This window comes from Tursiops truncatus, chromosome 13, assembly GCF_011762595.2.
Source record: "Tursiops truncatus isolate mTurTru1 chromosome 13, mTurTru1.mat.Y, whole genome shotgun sequence".
NCBI lineage: Eukaryota > Metazoa > Chordata > Mammalia > Artiodactyla > Delphinidae > Tursiops > Tursiops truncatus.
The window spans coordinates 81,725,546-81,741,324 of NC_047046.1; the positions used below are offsets into that span (position 1 = coordinate 81,725,546).

Here is a 15,779-nt window from a genome sequence, read left to right on the forward strand (position 1 = left end):
CTTCTCCTTCCGTTTCTCATTGACCTTTATCATGTCTGTGGCGTTCTTCCGGCCCCCTATCATTTGGCATGGAACCACTACGGTAGTTTTGAGTTCGATCTCTCTGCTTTCAAGTTCATAGTCCTACAATCTGTCCCTGTTCTTTTTAAAGAAAAGAGAATGAGATATAATTTATACTCACATTACTCTTGCCAGAGTTATTTTTCTAAAAAGAAAATCAGAATATGTGGTTCTCCAGTGTGAGTTAATGAAATACCTCCCACTGACTGTAGTTTCCTTATCTATAAAATAGATAAGGAAACTTATCTAGCAGTAGAAGCTGTCCTACCTATTCATTGTGGGCATTATATTAGATGATGGATAGAATGCCTGTCCTGTAATAAAAGTTTATTGTTATTAATGTAGCAAAGCCCCCAACCCCTTGCCCTCAGGTCTTTGCCACACTGATCTGCAGAGACAGCACTGGTTCCCCTACTGCTCCCTGCAGGCTGGGTTTCAGTATTTTTCCTCTTCGAAGCTTCTCATGGCAAAACCCTCCCTCACTCCTGAATATGAACTCCTTGGAGGTCAAAAGGCTGTCTTGTTAATTTCTGAAATAATATGTGTGAAGCACTTAGCACTGAGCCTGATTCTAGGAAGAAACGTCTTTCATTGGTTAAATGCCGTGTCTGCACCTACATCTGCATGTACACCTACACCTATGTGTATCTGTACTATACCTGCATCTGTTTATACCTACACCTGTATCTATCTCTATCCATATCTAAATCCCTATCTATATCCCGTCATCTACACCATTAGGAGAATGATCCTGTTAAAATAATATAACATGGAGACCAGGCTTAGCAATCTCCCAAGCAGACAGAACCATTGAAGCCACATAAACAAAACTGAATCTAGCTTATTTCACGGACATAAGCGAAACTTAGCTTGTTTCTTGTAAATACCTCCGGTAATGGTAAAAGAAACTTAAGTCCTCTTCCTGAAAACGGTATAAGATAATCACTTTTAACCAGTTCCCTGCTGTGTGGAAATCCTCTTTTAATAACCAGTGTTAAGGTTAAACAATTCTTATTTTCACTTGATAAGCCATCCTGGAATGTTAGCCTCTGAGCTTCATGTCAGTTGTGCATGTCAAAGCTCCCCGTTCTAGAACTATCCTTATCTGCACAATAAACTCTTACTTATTATTAATATTTTTAATAGACCTTTATTGGAGTTTAATTGCTTCACAATACCGTGTTAGTTTCTGTTGCACAACAAAGCGAATCAGCCATATGCATACACATGCCCCCATATCCCCTCCCCCTTGAGTCTCCCTCCCACCCTCCCTATCCCACCCCTCTAGGTCATCGCAAGGCACTGAGCCCATCTCCCTGTGCTATGCGGTTGCTTCCCACCAGCCAGCTGTTTTACATTCGGTTGTGTATATATGTTGATGCTGATGATTATGACGCCCCAGCTTCGCCCTCCCACCCCATGTCCTCAAGTCCATTTTCTACGTCTACTTCTTTATTCCTGCCCTGCAACTAGGTTCATCAGTACCTTTTTTTTTTTTTAGATTCCATATATATGTGTTAGCATATGGTATTTGTTTTTCTCTTTCTGACTTACTTCATTCTGTATGACAGCCTCTAGGTCCATCCACCTCACTACAAATAACTCAATTTCGTTTCTTTTTATGGCTGAGTAATATTCCATTGTATATATGTGCCACATCTTCTCTATCCATTCATCTGTCGATGGACACTTAGGTGGCTTCCATGTCCTGGCTATTGTAAATAGAGCTGCCATGAGCATTGTGGTACATGACTCTGTTTGAATTCTGGTTTGCTCAGGGTATATGCCCAGGATCTGGTGGGTTTAATTTTGCTATTCCTGGGTTTTTGACACTCGTTTAAAATGTACATTTCACTATGACACTTCTCTGATTTAAAACACTCTAGTATCTCTTCAGAGTCTAGAAGATAGAATCCAGAAGGCTTGGAGTGTCTGGAGTGTCTTGGAGTGTCTGAGAAGCTCCCTGGATGTACATCTGTGATCTGGACATGTGTCATTGACAATATCTGTTTACCTGTTCAGGAAGAAATCCAGGTATCAGCTTTGAGAAGTAGCTTCTAAGCACTTAATCTTCATTGTCTCATTTCAGCCTCATCGCTACTGGTTGGGATGATTATGACTATAATTCCTAGCTTGTTATTGGGGAGACACAGGCACAGAAGTTTAAAACTTGCCTGTGGCCATAGGGCGTTCCACCTCCACTAGAGCTGAAATTTTGAAGGCAGAGACAGTGTCCTGTTCAAGTTTAAAATTAACAAGTGTAGCTCTAATGTTTGCTGGGGAAATGAAAAGTTTACCCATAACATGTTATCTGATAGCGGCTTCACCCTCACAACTTTCTGTAAAGTCAGTGAGCATTGCTACTGTGACAACTTCACACCTGACTTTCTATAAAGTCAGTGAGCATTGCTACTGTGACAACTTCACACCTGATTTTACCAGAATGTGTCATGCCTCCAAAGAACCTTCTGCCCTTCCTCGTTTGGTCTGCTGTGGTGCTGATTTGTGAATCTAAACATGGCATAAGCACCCAGATAGTGTCAGGTTTCAGCTCTGAATTTCCAACCATAGGGGCTGGCTGTAAGGCGTGACACTGTTCTGAGACCCTGTATTACCATCTACCAGGCAGATCTAAGTTCCTCCTGCAGTAGCTACAGTAGTTTTGGGTGAGATTCAATGAGAACTAGTAAAGGACAACCAAGCTAGTCCTGGGATTTGGACATCAGCAAGGGTAGGAAGAAACATTCAGTGACACCGAATTCTCCACTCACTGAATGATTAACTTGTCCAATGGCCAAATCACCAAATTTATGAAATGTACTGACTGACCAGAAGGTTATTTTTAATAGGTTTGACAAGATTGTTACCAACTTAAAAACAAGGTTGTAACAACTTTAGTAAGAATTTTTGATTTATTTACTAAATATTGAATATATGTCTATATGTTCTTGGCAAATCAGTAAATTGGTGAATTCAGCAAATTAGTCCTACTGCTGAGAAAATTCCTCTAACACCAGTGTGTTTATGAATTTAAGCTCCAGGAGGACATGGAACATGGGTATCTCGTTTAATGTTGTTTTCTTAATGCTCAGCAGTGTGCCTAGGACGTAATTAATTGAATAAATCATTGCTGAATAAATAAATGTGTCTCTATATGAGACTGTGGTTGACTCTTGTACAGAAACACGTTAAAATGAGCATAGCCTATGCCAATGTTCAGGCGTGTGAACATTTTGGTTAGTATTATCATTTTGTTATATGATTTGTAAGGTTGCATTAAACATACTTGAATTGGTGAGCTATGGCTCCTTGTAAAAATACAAGAAAATATGAACATGGGTTTCTAAGCTTAAGTAAGTCTAGTGATGACCACTCATCTATTATTTTAATAGATGTTTCTATTCAGCAATAGTATTTACCCAGAAAACCAGTTGTAATCATTCTGAAATTAAAGAAAAATCATAAACGTCATTATATATATTTAATGCATTCTCTCAGGCAGCATAATGGTTTAATCAGTAGATGGTTGGAAGTTAGGAAGACAAAACAAATTTTGTTAATGTGTTACATAATTTGTCTCATTTTCATGTGAAAGACTGAATTGTCGCCCAGACTTAGAATCACCATATTCAAACAATACGATTGTGATTGACTACGCAATTAGCTTTTTTACTGAGACAAACTGTGATCTTCTGGTAAAGTGCTTTATTTGGGATTATAGAGGGTTATTTCAGCCTAAAGGAAGGAGTTGAGCAATGGAATGCCAAGTTGACTTATTTTATGTAAGATCTAACTGAACTAGTCATGAAACATGAGAATATCATTCCCTATTTTTCAACCTCTGGTAAAGTCAGATATACTATATCAAATTGCCTGGTTTAGGCAATAAGATAATTCATTATGACAACTAAGAATAGATGCATGGCTGTCTTAACTATTCTTAGATTCAGGTCTTAAGACTTAAATCAAAACCCGGTCTCTGATTATTCAACCTGTATGATGTGTCAGGAACAATTATGCATTTCATTGAAGACAGAGATAAGCCAAAATCCAGGAAAGACAGTATGTTCAGACTATGAGTGAGGGGTACAATGATGAAAAATAGAAGCTCCAGGATGAGAAACACCGGGAGAAAGCACATGTATATTCATTGCCATATATTCATCTGCTCTGGTTTTCTTCATCAATTTTAAAATGCGGATCCAGTTTTGAAATATTCATTGAAAAAAACCTTTTTTCTAGACACAAGTAACAGTGTCTAAAAAATCCATTGAACTTATGCCAACTATAGGAGGTTAACCATTGTGTTTTTAGCACATCTTTACCACTCATGCACTGAGAACGTATGTGTATACTTATAGATTTAATTATATAAACATATTAATAATCGTTAGATAATATATTATACATTATGTGTAATTTACTTTTCTAATATATATGTTTGTATATGTTTAAAACCCCATAAAACAAATTCAACCCACAGTCACCAGGGGCCCAGTTTGCTCCTTACCGTCTGGGAACTTCATGAACTACAAACCCTCTTGCCAGCCACCGAGTTCTCTACCTTTTGGTCCTTCCTCTGAGTCTGTACTTCCTGATTCCAGCTCTAGATCATTCCAACCCACTTCCTTCCACGCTCCTATTTTTCTCCACTTTAGAAAATCACAAATTTGTGGCCTCCAATCACCAACGGGGTGTCACGTTTCTAGCCCGTCCTTCAGTGTTTCTCTAAGACAACTGCTTTTCTTATTTATGTAACTACTGTTTCAAGACTGCATCATCCTCTCAGGCTGCTACTTCCCCCTGAAACACCACATTCCCAGAAAATACTGCCATTCATACTCTTCCTCTTTCTAATAAGAAACGAATCATACCAATAGCAACAATAATAATAGTAATAATGAGAATCATCAACATCTGTGAGATTACTTAGCATGCGCTAAAGTACAATTTTACTGAATTACATGTATTCTTTAGTTTAATTTTCACCATCAACCTATGAGGTAGGTACTATTATTATTTCTTTTTACAAAAAAGGAAGTTGAAGAACAGAAAGGGCTTCTTCCTCATGGAGCCTATTATTACTGTCACTATAAATATACCGTCATCTCTGGCCACTGTTGCCTTAGTTTTTTCCCTTGACTGTGGCAGTGGTTACATGGGTATATGCATATGTCCAAACTCATCACCTTGTATACATTAACTATGTGCAGTTTTTCGTATACCAACTATACTTCCATAAAGGACTTCTGTTTTATTGCCTGATGCCCTTCCCTGTTTATAGCTAATTCCTCCCTCCGTGTTCTGTATCCCAGCTCCTCTGTCATTTTCGAAGGCATGGTCCCTCTCTTATTTTCTCCTTCCCATCTCTAGACACCCCATTTCTATGTATGCTTATTTATTTATTTTTCTCTCTCTTTTTTTTGGCCACCCTGTGCAGCATGTGGGATCTTAGCCACCAACCAGGGATTGAACCTGCGCTCCCTGCATTGGAAGCGTGGAGTCTTAACCACTGGACTGCCAGGGAAATCCCTGTATATTTATTTTTAGAACCAAGCTTTTGCCAATTGTGTTTCCTGGGTTCAATTTCTAAGTAAATCACTTTGTCATCTGGATTTTTTTTTTCTTTCACGTTTCCATTGGACTACTCATCCTAACTTTGCCTGTCATCTTCCAATGGCTATATCTAATGGATGCCTTTTTTTCTTATCTTTCAGAGCATTTGATGCTGCTGGAATCTCTTTTTGAATCACTTCCTCCAGTGGCTCATAGGTCAACACCGTTTCCAGCTGCATTTCCCTCATTTCTGTCAGTATCTTCTCTTTGGTTCATGGACCCCCTTCTTCAGATCACTCTTCACGTGATGTTCCCTGGAATTACTGTGCTGGTTCTCCCTTCTTTAACACCATGCGTATCCCTGAAAGACCTCACCTACAGATGATGTGAAAGCCAGTATTTAACCATGGGTTTATTTTCTTATTTCAAATGTATTGCACTGCTAGACAGCTCCATGAAGATATCCTGCGCGTGCCTTTAACTAGAACTCCTCATCTGCCCATATTCTCTGCCAGATCTGTCCCTGCCCTTGTGGTAAATGATGCTGCTGTCCTCCTAGTCACCATGTCGGCGACAGATATTAACAGGTGCCTTAGCTCCAATAAGATCAGTTCTGAAGCTCTGTCAACTCTCTACTTTCTGTCCACCCCCGTTGCGTTTACCCAGTTCAGGATATCTGGTCCTTATGTGATGATCTTTGACCATCTCGGTAAACCTATTTCCTACCACGTAGTTCCATGCACACTGTGTCCCAGCTAAGCTCACTAATGTCCAGTTTTCTGAGCATCTTTCCATATAACTATGCACTTAACTGTCATATGTTTCCCCTCTACTGTTCCTGATTACATCTGTTCATCTTATGAGATAGTTCATGTTTCCTCCTCTAAGCAGCTTTCCCTCATTCCTATGTTGAGTTCAATGCTCATCTCCTGTGTTACACATCTTCTGAGATACCCCTAAAATAGAAGTTATCACGCTGACTACAATTCAGTGCAGCTTTTGGTTTACTTGCTTCTTGTTCCCCCTGAGCTCTGAGACACAGCAGGGCTCTCTGTTGTTTATTTCTTTGCCTCCAGCTCATCCTGCAATGTCATGTCAGAGTAAATGTTCCATAAATGCTATTTGACCAGTTGAATGAATTTCAAGTGACCACTTAACCAAAGAGAAAATAACAGATTAAACTCATTTTCACTACAACTATAGAGTGTGAAGTAGCAGTGCTTAGAATAAATTTTCTCAGCTATGAACCCGTGTTTGTATAAATATCTTGTAGATGTGCATTCTGTGTCATGATGAGACGGATTTTTTTCACCCTTATTTAGTTCTGAGTTGGAATTTGCATACACCTAGTGTGGTGAAATGATACAGAAATTGGAGTTGAAAAAGAACGAGAAGCTTTCACATTCCCTAGTAACCTTTCTATAGCTTCAGGAGATTTTTGCTGTCTGCCTATAAGCCAGGGAATCATAGTCACTGAATCAAAGTCGGAAGATGCTTTGGGAATCACCTATTCCGACACCATTATTTTTATATATGAGGAAACTGAGCCCCACTGGACTAGTTTCCTAGGGCTGCCATAACAAATGACCACAAACTTGATGGCTTACAACAACAGAAACTTACTCTCTCAGTTCTAGAGTTTCCAAGGTCAAGATCAAGATGTTGGCAGGGCCAAGCTCCCTCTTAAGATTCTAGCAGAGAATGCTTCTGCGTCTCTTCCGGGTTCTCATAGCTCCAGCCTTTCCTTGGATTATGGCACCATCACTCCAATCTGTCTGCATCGTCCATGGCCTTTGTCCCCATGTTTTTTCCCCCTCTGTCTCTAATAAGGATACATGTTATTGGCTTTAAGACTGACTCTAAGTCCAGGATGATCTCACTATGAGATCCTTAATTGCATCTGTAAAGATGCTTTTTCCAAATAAGGGCGCATTTTGAGGTTCCTGATAGACATGCTTTTGGGGTCCACCATTCAACCCGCTACAAGTAATAGCAGAACCGCAGCCAGATCTCGTCCCCTGTCCCTGAATTGAGCACGGCTGCAGTCATCCTGCTCACTCAGCAAAGGGGAGAAATGAAATTGATCTCATATGGGCCAGATCTCATCCATGATTCATTTTCTCCATTCCATTATATGTGTTCTGAAACACACAAGATTGGGAAAAAAAGACGTGCGTAATGAAAATTGTTGAGGTTCTGTTCTGAGTGGTGCCCCTAATTCTTTTCTACACTATTTGGCTGAATTATCTTTGTAGATATATTGCCCTCCAGAAAAGAATCAATAGGTGCTCTATCCTATTTCAGTTTCTTCGCATATTAGTTGTATGTTTTCTTTCTACATATAAAAAATAAGGTTGGGTTTTCTAAATTTTTTTTCATCAGAATCAGTTTTTCTACTCCATAGACACAACTCAGTTGGCATTCACAGGCATGTGCAAGCATTCAGAAGTAGCGCTAGTACCACTTAATGCTGAAAGCATGGTAAAGATGCCAGCATGTGTGAAGAGTGGCTGTTACGTGTAAGTAAGGACTTTTCCCATATGTTCCTCCCAGCCATCCAGGTGAGGAACTGAAATTCAGAGGGTTAATTGAGCAAATCAGGGTCTGGTCAAAGATTTGGATTCTGTACTGTGTGTGGCCAAAGCATATATTCTTTTCTAAATGTCTGTCAGTCTCTCTTGATTTGGTGTAGTAACAACGACACAAGCAGAACTAACAGAACAACAGATATGTATTTGGTGGCAGCCAAAATCCATCAGAGCTGTCAAAGTCATCATACCATCTTTGATACTGGAGCTGCACCTGTGGGTACGTGGTGCGGGGAGATCAGAGGCTTAGAGTCACAGGAAAGGATGCAGCCAAGTTCTACACCAGTCTCTCTAGTAACCAGTCTTAGCTAAGCGTTCACCAGCACTCATGAGAGGAGGAATGCGGAGTTAACCACACAGCGCGTGGATTTATATTGGGTTCTTTTCTATGCATTTGCCTACTTGACTGAATAGCTAGTAAATAGAATATAACCTTTCTGTAGGTTTCAGTTCTTCTAAATAACCATAGTTTTGGATTTATAAATACCTAAGCCATAAGAATTTGCTATTAAAAGGGGAAGGCAATCAAAATCTCTGTTACTAGCCTGGAGCACTGAATGCCTGATGAGATGCAAGGTTTCAGAGGCAACTGTTCTACCAAGGATCTCACTTGTACCCTATTCTATTTCATTGTTAAAACAGTTAAGAGCAGTGTTTTGTTTGTCTCATTCATCAAAATTACATAAGCCCTTAAATATACAGTTTATAAATGCCTATGACCAAATTCAGCTATACATCTTAGGCCTATAGTAATTATTTGATGCATTTATTGTCATTCTATTGCTATAAAAGATATATGGAAAAATAGCAGGTACTGTAATTATGTTGAATTATTATGAGGATTATGTCCTAATACTGCCTAATTTTGTCTGTATCCAAATTATGTGATGAAACGGTTGAGTGCTTTTAGGAGATTGTAAACTATTTGAGAACTATCAAGTTTTCTTGAAGAGCTTTGATCCCATTAGATAGGACTTCAGTGATCATATGTTGAATTAATGTTATAGTGAGTGGGAAGATGTGTTTTCTTACGTTAATGACATGTTGATATTCTCTCTTCCAAAGAGGAATTGTAATGAACAATTGCACATATCGGCTGGTACTTGCCAGAATGTGTGTTAAACCGATTTGCCCAGGTCTGACGTCTCCTATCTCCATATCTGGCCCTCCTACTCTTGCCTGCTGTCTAAGTGTCACATGTGGCTTTGAAGTCAGCCCCTAGTCACTAGCTCAGTATTTCAGGTCAGAAGAGCTCAGCTCTAAGTTCTTTTTTTATTTAGTCAACATATATTAGTTAAGATGCTCGGGATACCAAACAAGTACAGTTCCTCTTCTCATGGAATGTCTAACCAGGTGAGCAAGGTCAGACATCGAATATGTAATAAGGATGCCAAGTGTTATAAAAGTGGACATGCAGGACGCCATGGAGGTAGATTACAACAGGAGCTCGTCTTACCTGAAGCTTCGGGGAAGCCATCCCAAGGGAAATGGCATTCCAGAAATCTGAGGGGTGTGGAAACAGCAGAGTGAAGAGAAGGGCCAGAGTGCTTTAGCTGCAGCAGTGCATGTTAGAGGAACTTTCTGGAAGAACAGAGGAAGACAAGCATGATTGAAGGGCAGAGACAAGGGAGTCACGGGGTAGAGGGTTTGTAACTCAGAACAAGGTTTTTAACTTGGCCATGGGAAGTCATTGAATGCTTTCAAGAGGAGAGCACAGTCAGTGAGGCAGCACTGCCCCCTTGCCTGCCCTAAGTTCACGTGCAGCTCTCTGTGTTGGAGAGTTCCCAGGCTCCCTGGTGCACCCTCTCAATGGGCTCTCCTCCCTGGGAACTTCTTTGGTAGCACAGTGTGTGTTCAGCTGGTGTATGAGTCAGCAAAGCATTGGGCGTTTCATGCCATGACCATCAATTCTCAGCAAAGGAGAGAGAGTGGAGTTTTTCATCCTTCAGAGGGAAGATACTGAGGAATCACTCTCTGATCCTTTAAAAAGCCCTAAAGGGACTGAGCTCCAGTTACTCCTCTGAGTAACCTACTTACTAGATTTCTCCATTCTCTACTGCTTCACTTGTATTTCCAGAGTCACATCCTAAATAAACTACATGCAGGAAAGTCCTTATCTCAGTGTTTTCTATTTAGGGAACTCAAATGAGGGTTAGTACTGAAGTTACAATGAAAAGCAGACTCTAAGAATAGGGTTCTGGAAACTGGACCTTTCACGGGTGATATTTACCATTTCTGACAGTAGTAAATGGAATAGTGATAATCCCCGGAATGTTGTATCATCATAATTACCCAGTCACCCCTGCGCATTGGTTGAGGTAAGGCTGAAGCGGAACCAGTAACTTATGCAGTGACCTCTGTATTTGAGTCCAGTGCGGGGGCAATGGTAAGTACATGGATTGTAGAGTTGTCTTCTATTTGTTAACATCCCTTGAAGCCTAAAGAAAGAAAATAACAGGCTCAGATCAACAGCTGTCCTTTACGGAGCATTTGGAAAAGTGGAATACTACAGCCACAGGACAGGTTGTATTACAGATCTGACGGGAGATGAAAATCTGAAGGAAATGGAACGCATCGCCTGGTAGTTCTCTCATGTAAAAGTCAGGGTCCTAATAATAAAGTAGTAGGACCCTGAGACATGGGATGGGGACTTTTGGGTGGAGTCATGATAACCCTGAACCCCCAAATTCTCACTTGAACAGTTCACCTGTAGTGGAATGAACCCTAAGCCTAACCCTAACCCAGTCATGTTGACAGTTTCCGAGCTGTCGCATCCTCATCTCTCTTATTTCTACCTGGCAGCTGCTGTCAGTGACACGAAAGCTCACCACACCCATGGATAGACTTGGAAATGGTTAATATTTCATGTCCACTGGAGTAACTATCAACAAATGCTGGCTCTCCCATCCCTCACTGGGACGTTCTCTGCTTCAGATGTGCTCTGTGATTCTGAGATGTGCTCCGTTGGGTTGCTCAGAAGCGCCCACCGGTTGCCCTTTGTAGTCGTCTACTCAGGGCTCATTGCCATTTGCTGTCTCCTTTCCCCACTCCTTCACCTGTGCTTCTGGTGGTCACCTCCCAGACAGCTTACCTAGACCCAAGTCCTTGTTTCAGGGTCTAGTTGAGGAATCTATCCTAACACAGAATTTTAAAAGTTCATTCTGGTTGCAATATGGGATGTGGCTGGAGCGGGTCGACGGAACCAGAGAGAATGTGGAGAGACCAATAAGGAAAGTATTAGTCATCCAGGAGAAAGATGCAGTGGTTTAGGCAAGCATTGTGGCTGGGCATGGGCAAATTCTAGAGATGGAATCTACAGTACAAAATTGATTGCATATTGAGTGGGGAAATATTTAGATTAATTTCCTGCCTGTAATAGTTGCCCCTTTTGCTACCTTGGGACCCATGTCTGCTACCACAATGGCTCTTAGCATTGGCTTTTCCAACATTTGCGGGGGAAGGACATTTTGCGTCTGAGCACAGGTCCACTTCTGGGATTTTGCTCTTTATTTCCATCCATCTCCTCAAGTTAACTACCACGTATACTTGAATCTCCACATACCATCACCCATCAGATTTCAATTATGTTTCACGTGCCTTTTTACCACCTTCCGGTTGCTTCCTGGTTGGCCCATCCTCCTGTTTAACTCTAGTGGTTCTTTCTTGCTTCTCGGTCTGACTCTTCACCATCAGGCATCCCTGATCTAAATGAATCCTTGCTCAGGATAAGGAACAGATAATCATCAATTATGTTACTACCAGTCTAAACAAATATCCCCATCCAGTTGCCTCAACTCATGCAACTCTTCAGAACCGCTTACACGTTACCGGTATCATGTAAGGATACGTCCTTTTTCTTAAAAATGGATGCTTTTGATGGGTATTGAGTGTTATTTTTTCTATGCATGAGAGAGATCTCAAGGGCAATTCTGTCTACCTCTTCCCTTAAATTCCACCTCTTTGCTGGAGTGGGCAAGCCTCCTGTTTGGCTGAGAACGCAGATCTCTATTCAACTTTCACAACGTCATGGCAACTCCATCTCCTTACATCTGGTGCATAAAGGGTACAGTTCTGGCTCTTTACCACATCTCAGAATATCTGTACTTAAAAGCCCCTGTTAGTGAATCAGTAAGGATTGACGACAAGCCAGGACCTGGCAAAATCTTACCTAAGATCTTTAATATTTGTAAAGATTTGTGTTGTTAAGTAAATAAGCCATGGAAAATGTTAAATCATAAAAATGATATAACTAGTCATTAAAGGAGAAATGTTACATGTATCTGAAGAAGCATCATTACACTATTTCTGTGGCAGAGAAACCTAGCTGTTTATAAAAGTCCATATCTTCTTCTTTCTGGCCACATGGCTAGACTACATTTTGTAGTTTCCCATGAGGTTAGGAATGGCATGTGACTGAGTTCACAATTGCAATGAAATTGTAAGTATATACGATGTCCCTTTACCTAAAATTCTGGCGAGGTCTCCTCTTAGTGCTGTCGCTTTCCGGTGGGCTAGAATGGAGACCACCACCAAGGTCACCTTGGAAAAGATTCACTGAAACCCTTTGTCTTCCTGGTCAATGAATCACAGTGCTGAGATGGCCTGTCCCCACCTGTGTCTGGTCTGTTCCCTGAGCAAGCAACAAACTTTCCATTAGAACTGTTGCAGTTGATAGCTTACCTGGTTGATACAGTACCACAGTAAGAGTTTAATTCAGGCTGGATATTCTAAAGTACACTTTTTGGAAGATGTGGATTTTAACTGGATCTTGAAAGACAGGGTAGGCTATGAATTGGCTGACGTAGGGGTGGATATTCAAGATATATGATAATGCAAAACGAAAATCGAGAACTTTTTGTGCAAATAGGTTTGGAAGGGCTACAAACAAATCAGTTTGGGCAAAGTAAAAAGATTTTAAGAGTAGTTCAGAGCATGGATAATAGGATTGAGCCAGGTTTTGAGAGACCTTTAATAGCTGGATAAATATTTTGATTTCATAAGGTTGGCAATATATATATATATATATATATATATAAATGTAAAAAAATATATATGAAAAAAATGAGGGCTTCCCTGGTGGCACAGTGGTTGAGAGTCCGCCTGCCGATGCAGGGGACACGGGTTCGTGCCCCGGTCCGGGAAGATCCCACATGCCGCGGAGCGGCTGGGCCCGTGAGCCATGGCCGCTGAGCCTGCGCGTCCGGAGCCTGTGCTCCGCAATGGGAGAGGCCACAACAGTGAGAGGCCTGCGTACCGCAAAAAAAAAGAAAGAATGTTAAGAAAGTAGATATGGCTATTCTAGCTATGAAGAGAACTCTTGTCTTCCCATAGTCAAATTTAAATTCTGAGGATTTTCTTCTATTTTGTAAATAAAAATTAAAAGGCAGAAACAATTAGTTTGAACTGCCTCTCTGCGTACCAAGAAATTGCCTAATTATTTTGATGAAATGGTAGACATGTATTCTTTAGAACTGAGGTTGCTTGACCAGCATTTGTAATGGTCTTTTTACTCACTGTGCTCTCAGTCTGATGACAAAAACAGATATTCAAGAGCAATTACATAATTACAGTTGGGTCTAAGCGCTTACAAGGAGGGTTATAGACATGACTGTATAGCGTGGATCCTAATGTCACAAAGGGGGGGCAAATTGGCATTCAGGACGCTTTCCTGAGCAGTGGCAATTATGGTCAGTATGGGACATGGGTCCTCCCAAGGATCATCAATTAATTTATAAGGTCGAATAGGGCTGGGGGTGGAGAATATCAAAGGGGCAGTTGGTACACTATGTAGGAAACACGAAAGCACAGATAACTCAGGAGGAAATGAGCAATAACTACTTGGCTTATTGAACGTTCTTTAGTGCAGAGGAGAATGTAATGTAAAGGGGAGTGAAGGTAGGACCAGAAACCATAAAACTTAAGTTTCAGGTACACCGATTTAAATCCATTAGAGCTTCCCTACTTGGGAAACTGCTCAGACAGTGGTTAGAGAAATGGGATAGATAGCACTAGTATCCTCAGTGATATACTTAGAGTCGTTTAAAATGTTTATTGTCAGGCTGCCTTTAAATTTACCAGGAAAAAAAAAAAACCCACCTAAAACTCTTGTACCAGACTAATGCATTTTACCTTAATTTCCTTTTAAATCTCCTTCTCTGTGTTTAGCTTAAGACTCCATTTCCTCAGTTTAATTCTCACATCACTCATAGTTGCTTCTCCTTAAAATAGGTGGTTTTTTTAGCCTGATCATCTGGGAACAATTTAAACAAAATCCTTCATACATAAGCTCAGCTTTCTGATTTCCAGAGACTTTCAAAATGATTCATGTTGACTAGTTACGTATCACCCTGGTCAATAAGAACAAGTAAAGACACTAGAAAAGCAAACATCAAACTCTCGTTCTGAGGCCAAGGAAGGAGAGTCTGTATTCCCGCCGCCCTCCACTCCCCTCCAGCAATCCAGAAGCTCAGTTATATGCCTTGTGATTTATGCTTACACTTTCCTTTAGTGTAATTCATTGATTCCCTGGGTCGAGGCTATGCTTTAAGGAATAAAGAGTGAGAAAGCCTTAGGATGTATGATTTGCCATACTTATTAAATCACTTAATCATTAACAATTTTTTGAGTGCCTACTTTGTGTCAGGGGGTGAGGATGGTCTTTGGTTAACCCCAGTGTGAATATAACCATCGTCCCTTTACTCGTAAAGTTGCGTTAGAGTGAGGAAACAGACGCTAAAGTCATTATAATGAACTGGGGTGCGTGTTCTAATGGGGGCATGCAGGGTGGTAAGCAGGCCTCCACGAGGCATCTGTGCTAATCAATGGGCCGGAAACGTTCTCCCTGAGAAACTGATGCTTAAGTTGAGATGTTGAGGAGCAGTGGAATTAGCCAGAAGAAGGTTTTAGGGAAAAAAATGTTCTTGGCAGAAAGAAGATCATTGGCAAAGAACACGGACAGCTTAGTGAGATAGAGGAAGCGAAAGAATTTCAGTACATTTTGGGAATAAAATATGTGTTAGGATATCCAGAGTTGAATCTGGAGAGGAATCTGGAGGCGTAGGCCATGCAGTAAACCCAGGAGCTTATGTTGGATTTTGTCTTAAGAGCACGGAAAATCCATTGAAGGGTTTCAGGTAGGAAGAGGCACGATGTTATAGGGTAGAGGTAGTTAGACTGGGAGGCCTGGCAGTTATCACACTAGTACCTGTGAGAGAGGATGGGCGTCTGCACGAGTGTGGCGATGGCTGTAAAGGAGCAAAGGTGCACACCTGTAACCACGGCACGTGCTAGCTCACTGGTGGCAGGACTACAGCTCTGTTCTATAGACTCCTAATCTCTGATGCTGTGACTGATTCTTGGTGTGCTGTTGTTTATCCATCGGTCTTCAGCGTTTTAAAGATGTGTGTGTCATTGTGATACTGGTCTGTTGGCATACAAGTCTAGGCCATGAAGTGAAGAGATTTTACGTCAGGTGAATCGCTAAGAGTACTCACTGCCCTAGGCACTATTATCAACAACACCCGAAAATCACTTTCGGGTCTTTTAAGGATGTAAGAATACGCCTATAGAAGTTGA

At 40.9% G+C, this 15,779-nt stretch overlaps 1 long non-coding RNA gene across 1 annotated transcript in view; it reads left to right on the plus strand.

Moving 5' to 3' along the window:
- LOC141276272 (uncharacterized) overlaps positions 1-15,779 on the plus strand; it is a 148,365-nt gene that overhangs the window by 122,480 nt on the left and 10,106 nt on the right. Inside the window, exon 4 of the long non-coding RNA XR_012325544.1 lies at positions 1,958-2,094. This is a non-coding gene — a long non-coding RNA (uncharacterized lncRNA). The remainder of the gene's footprint in view (positions 1-1,957; positions 2,095-15,779) is intronic.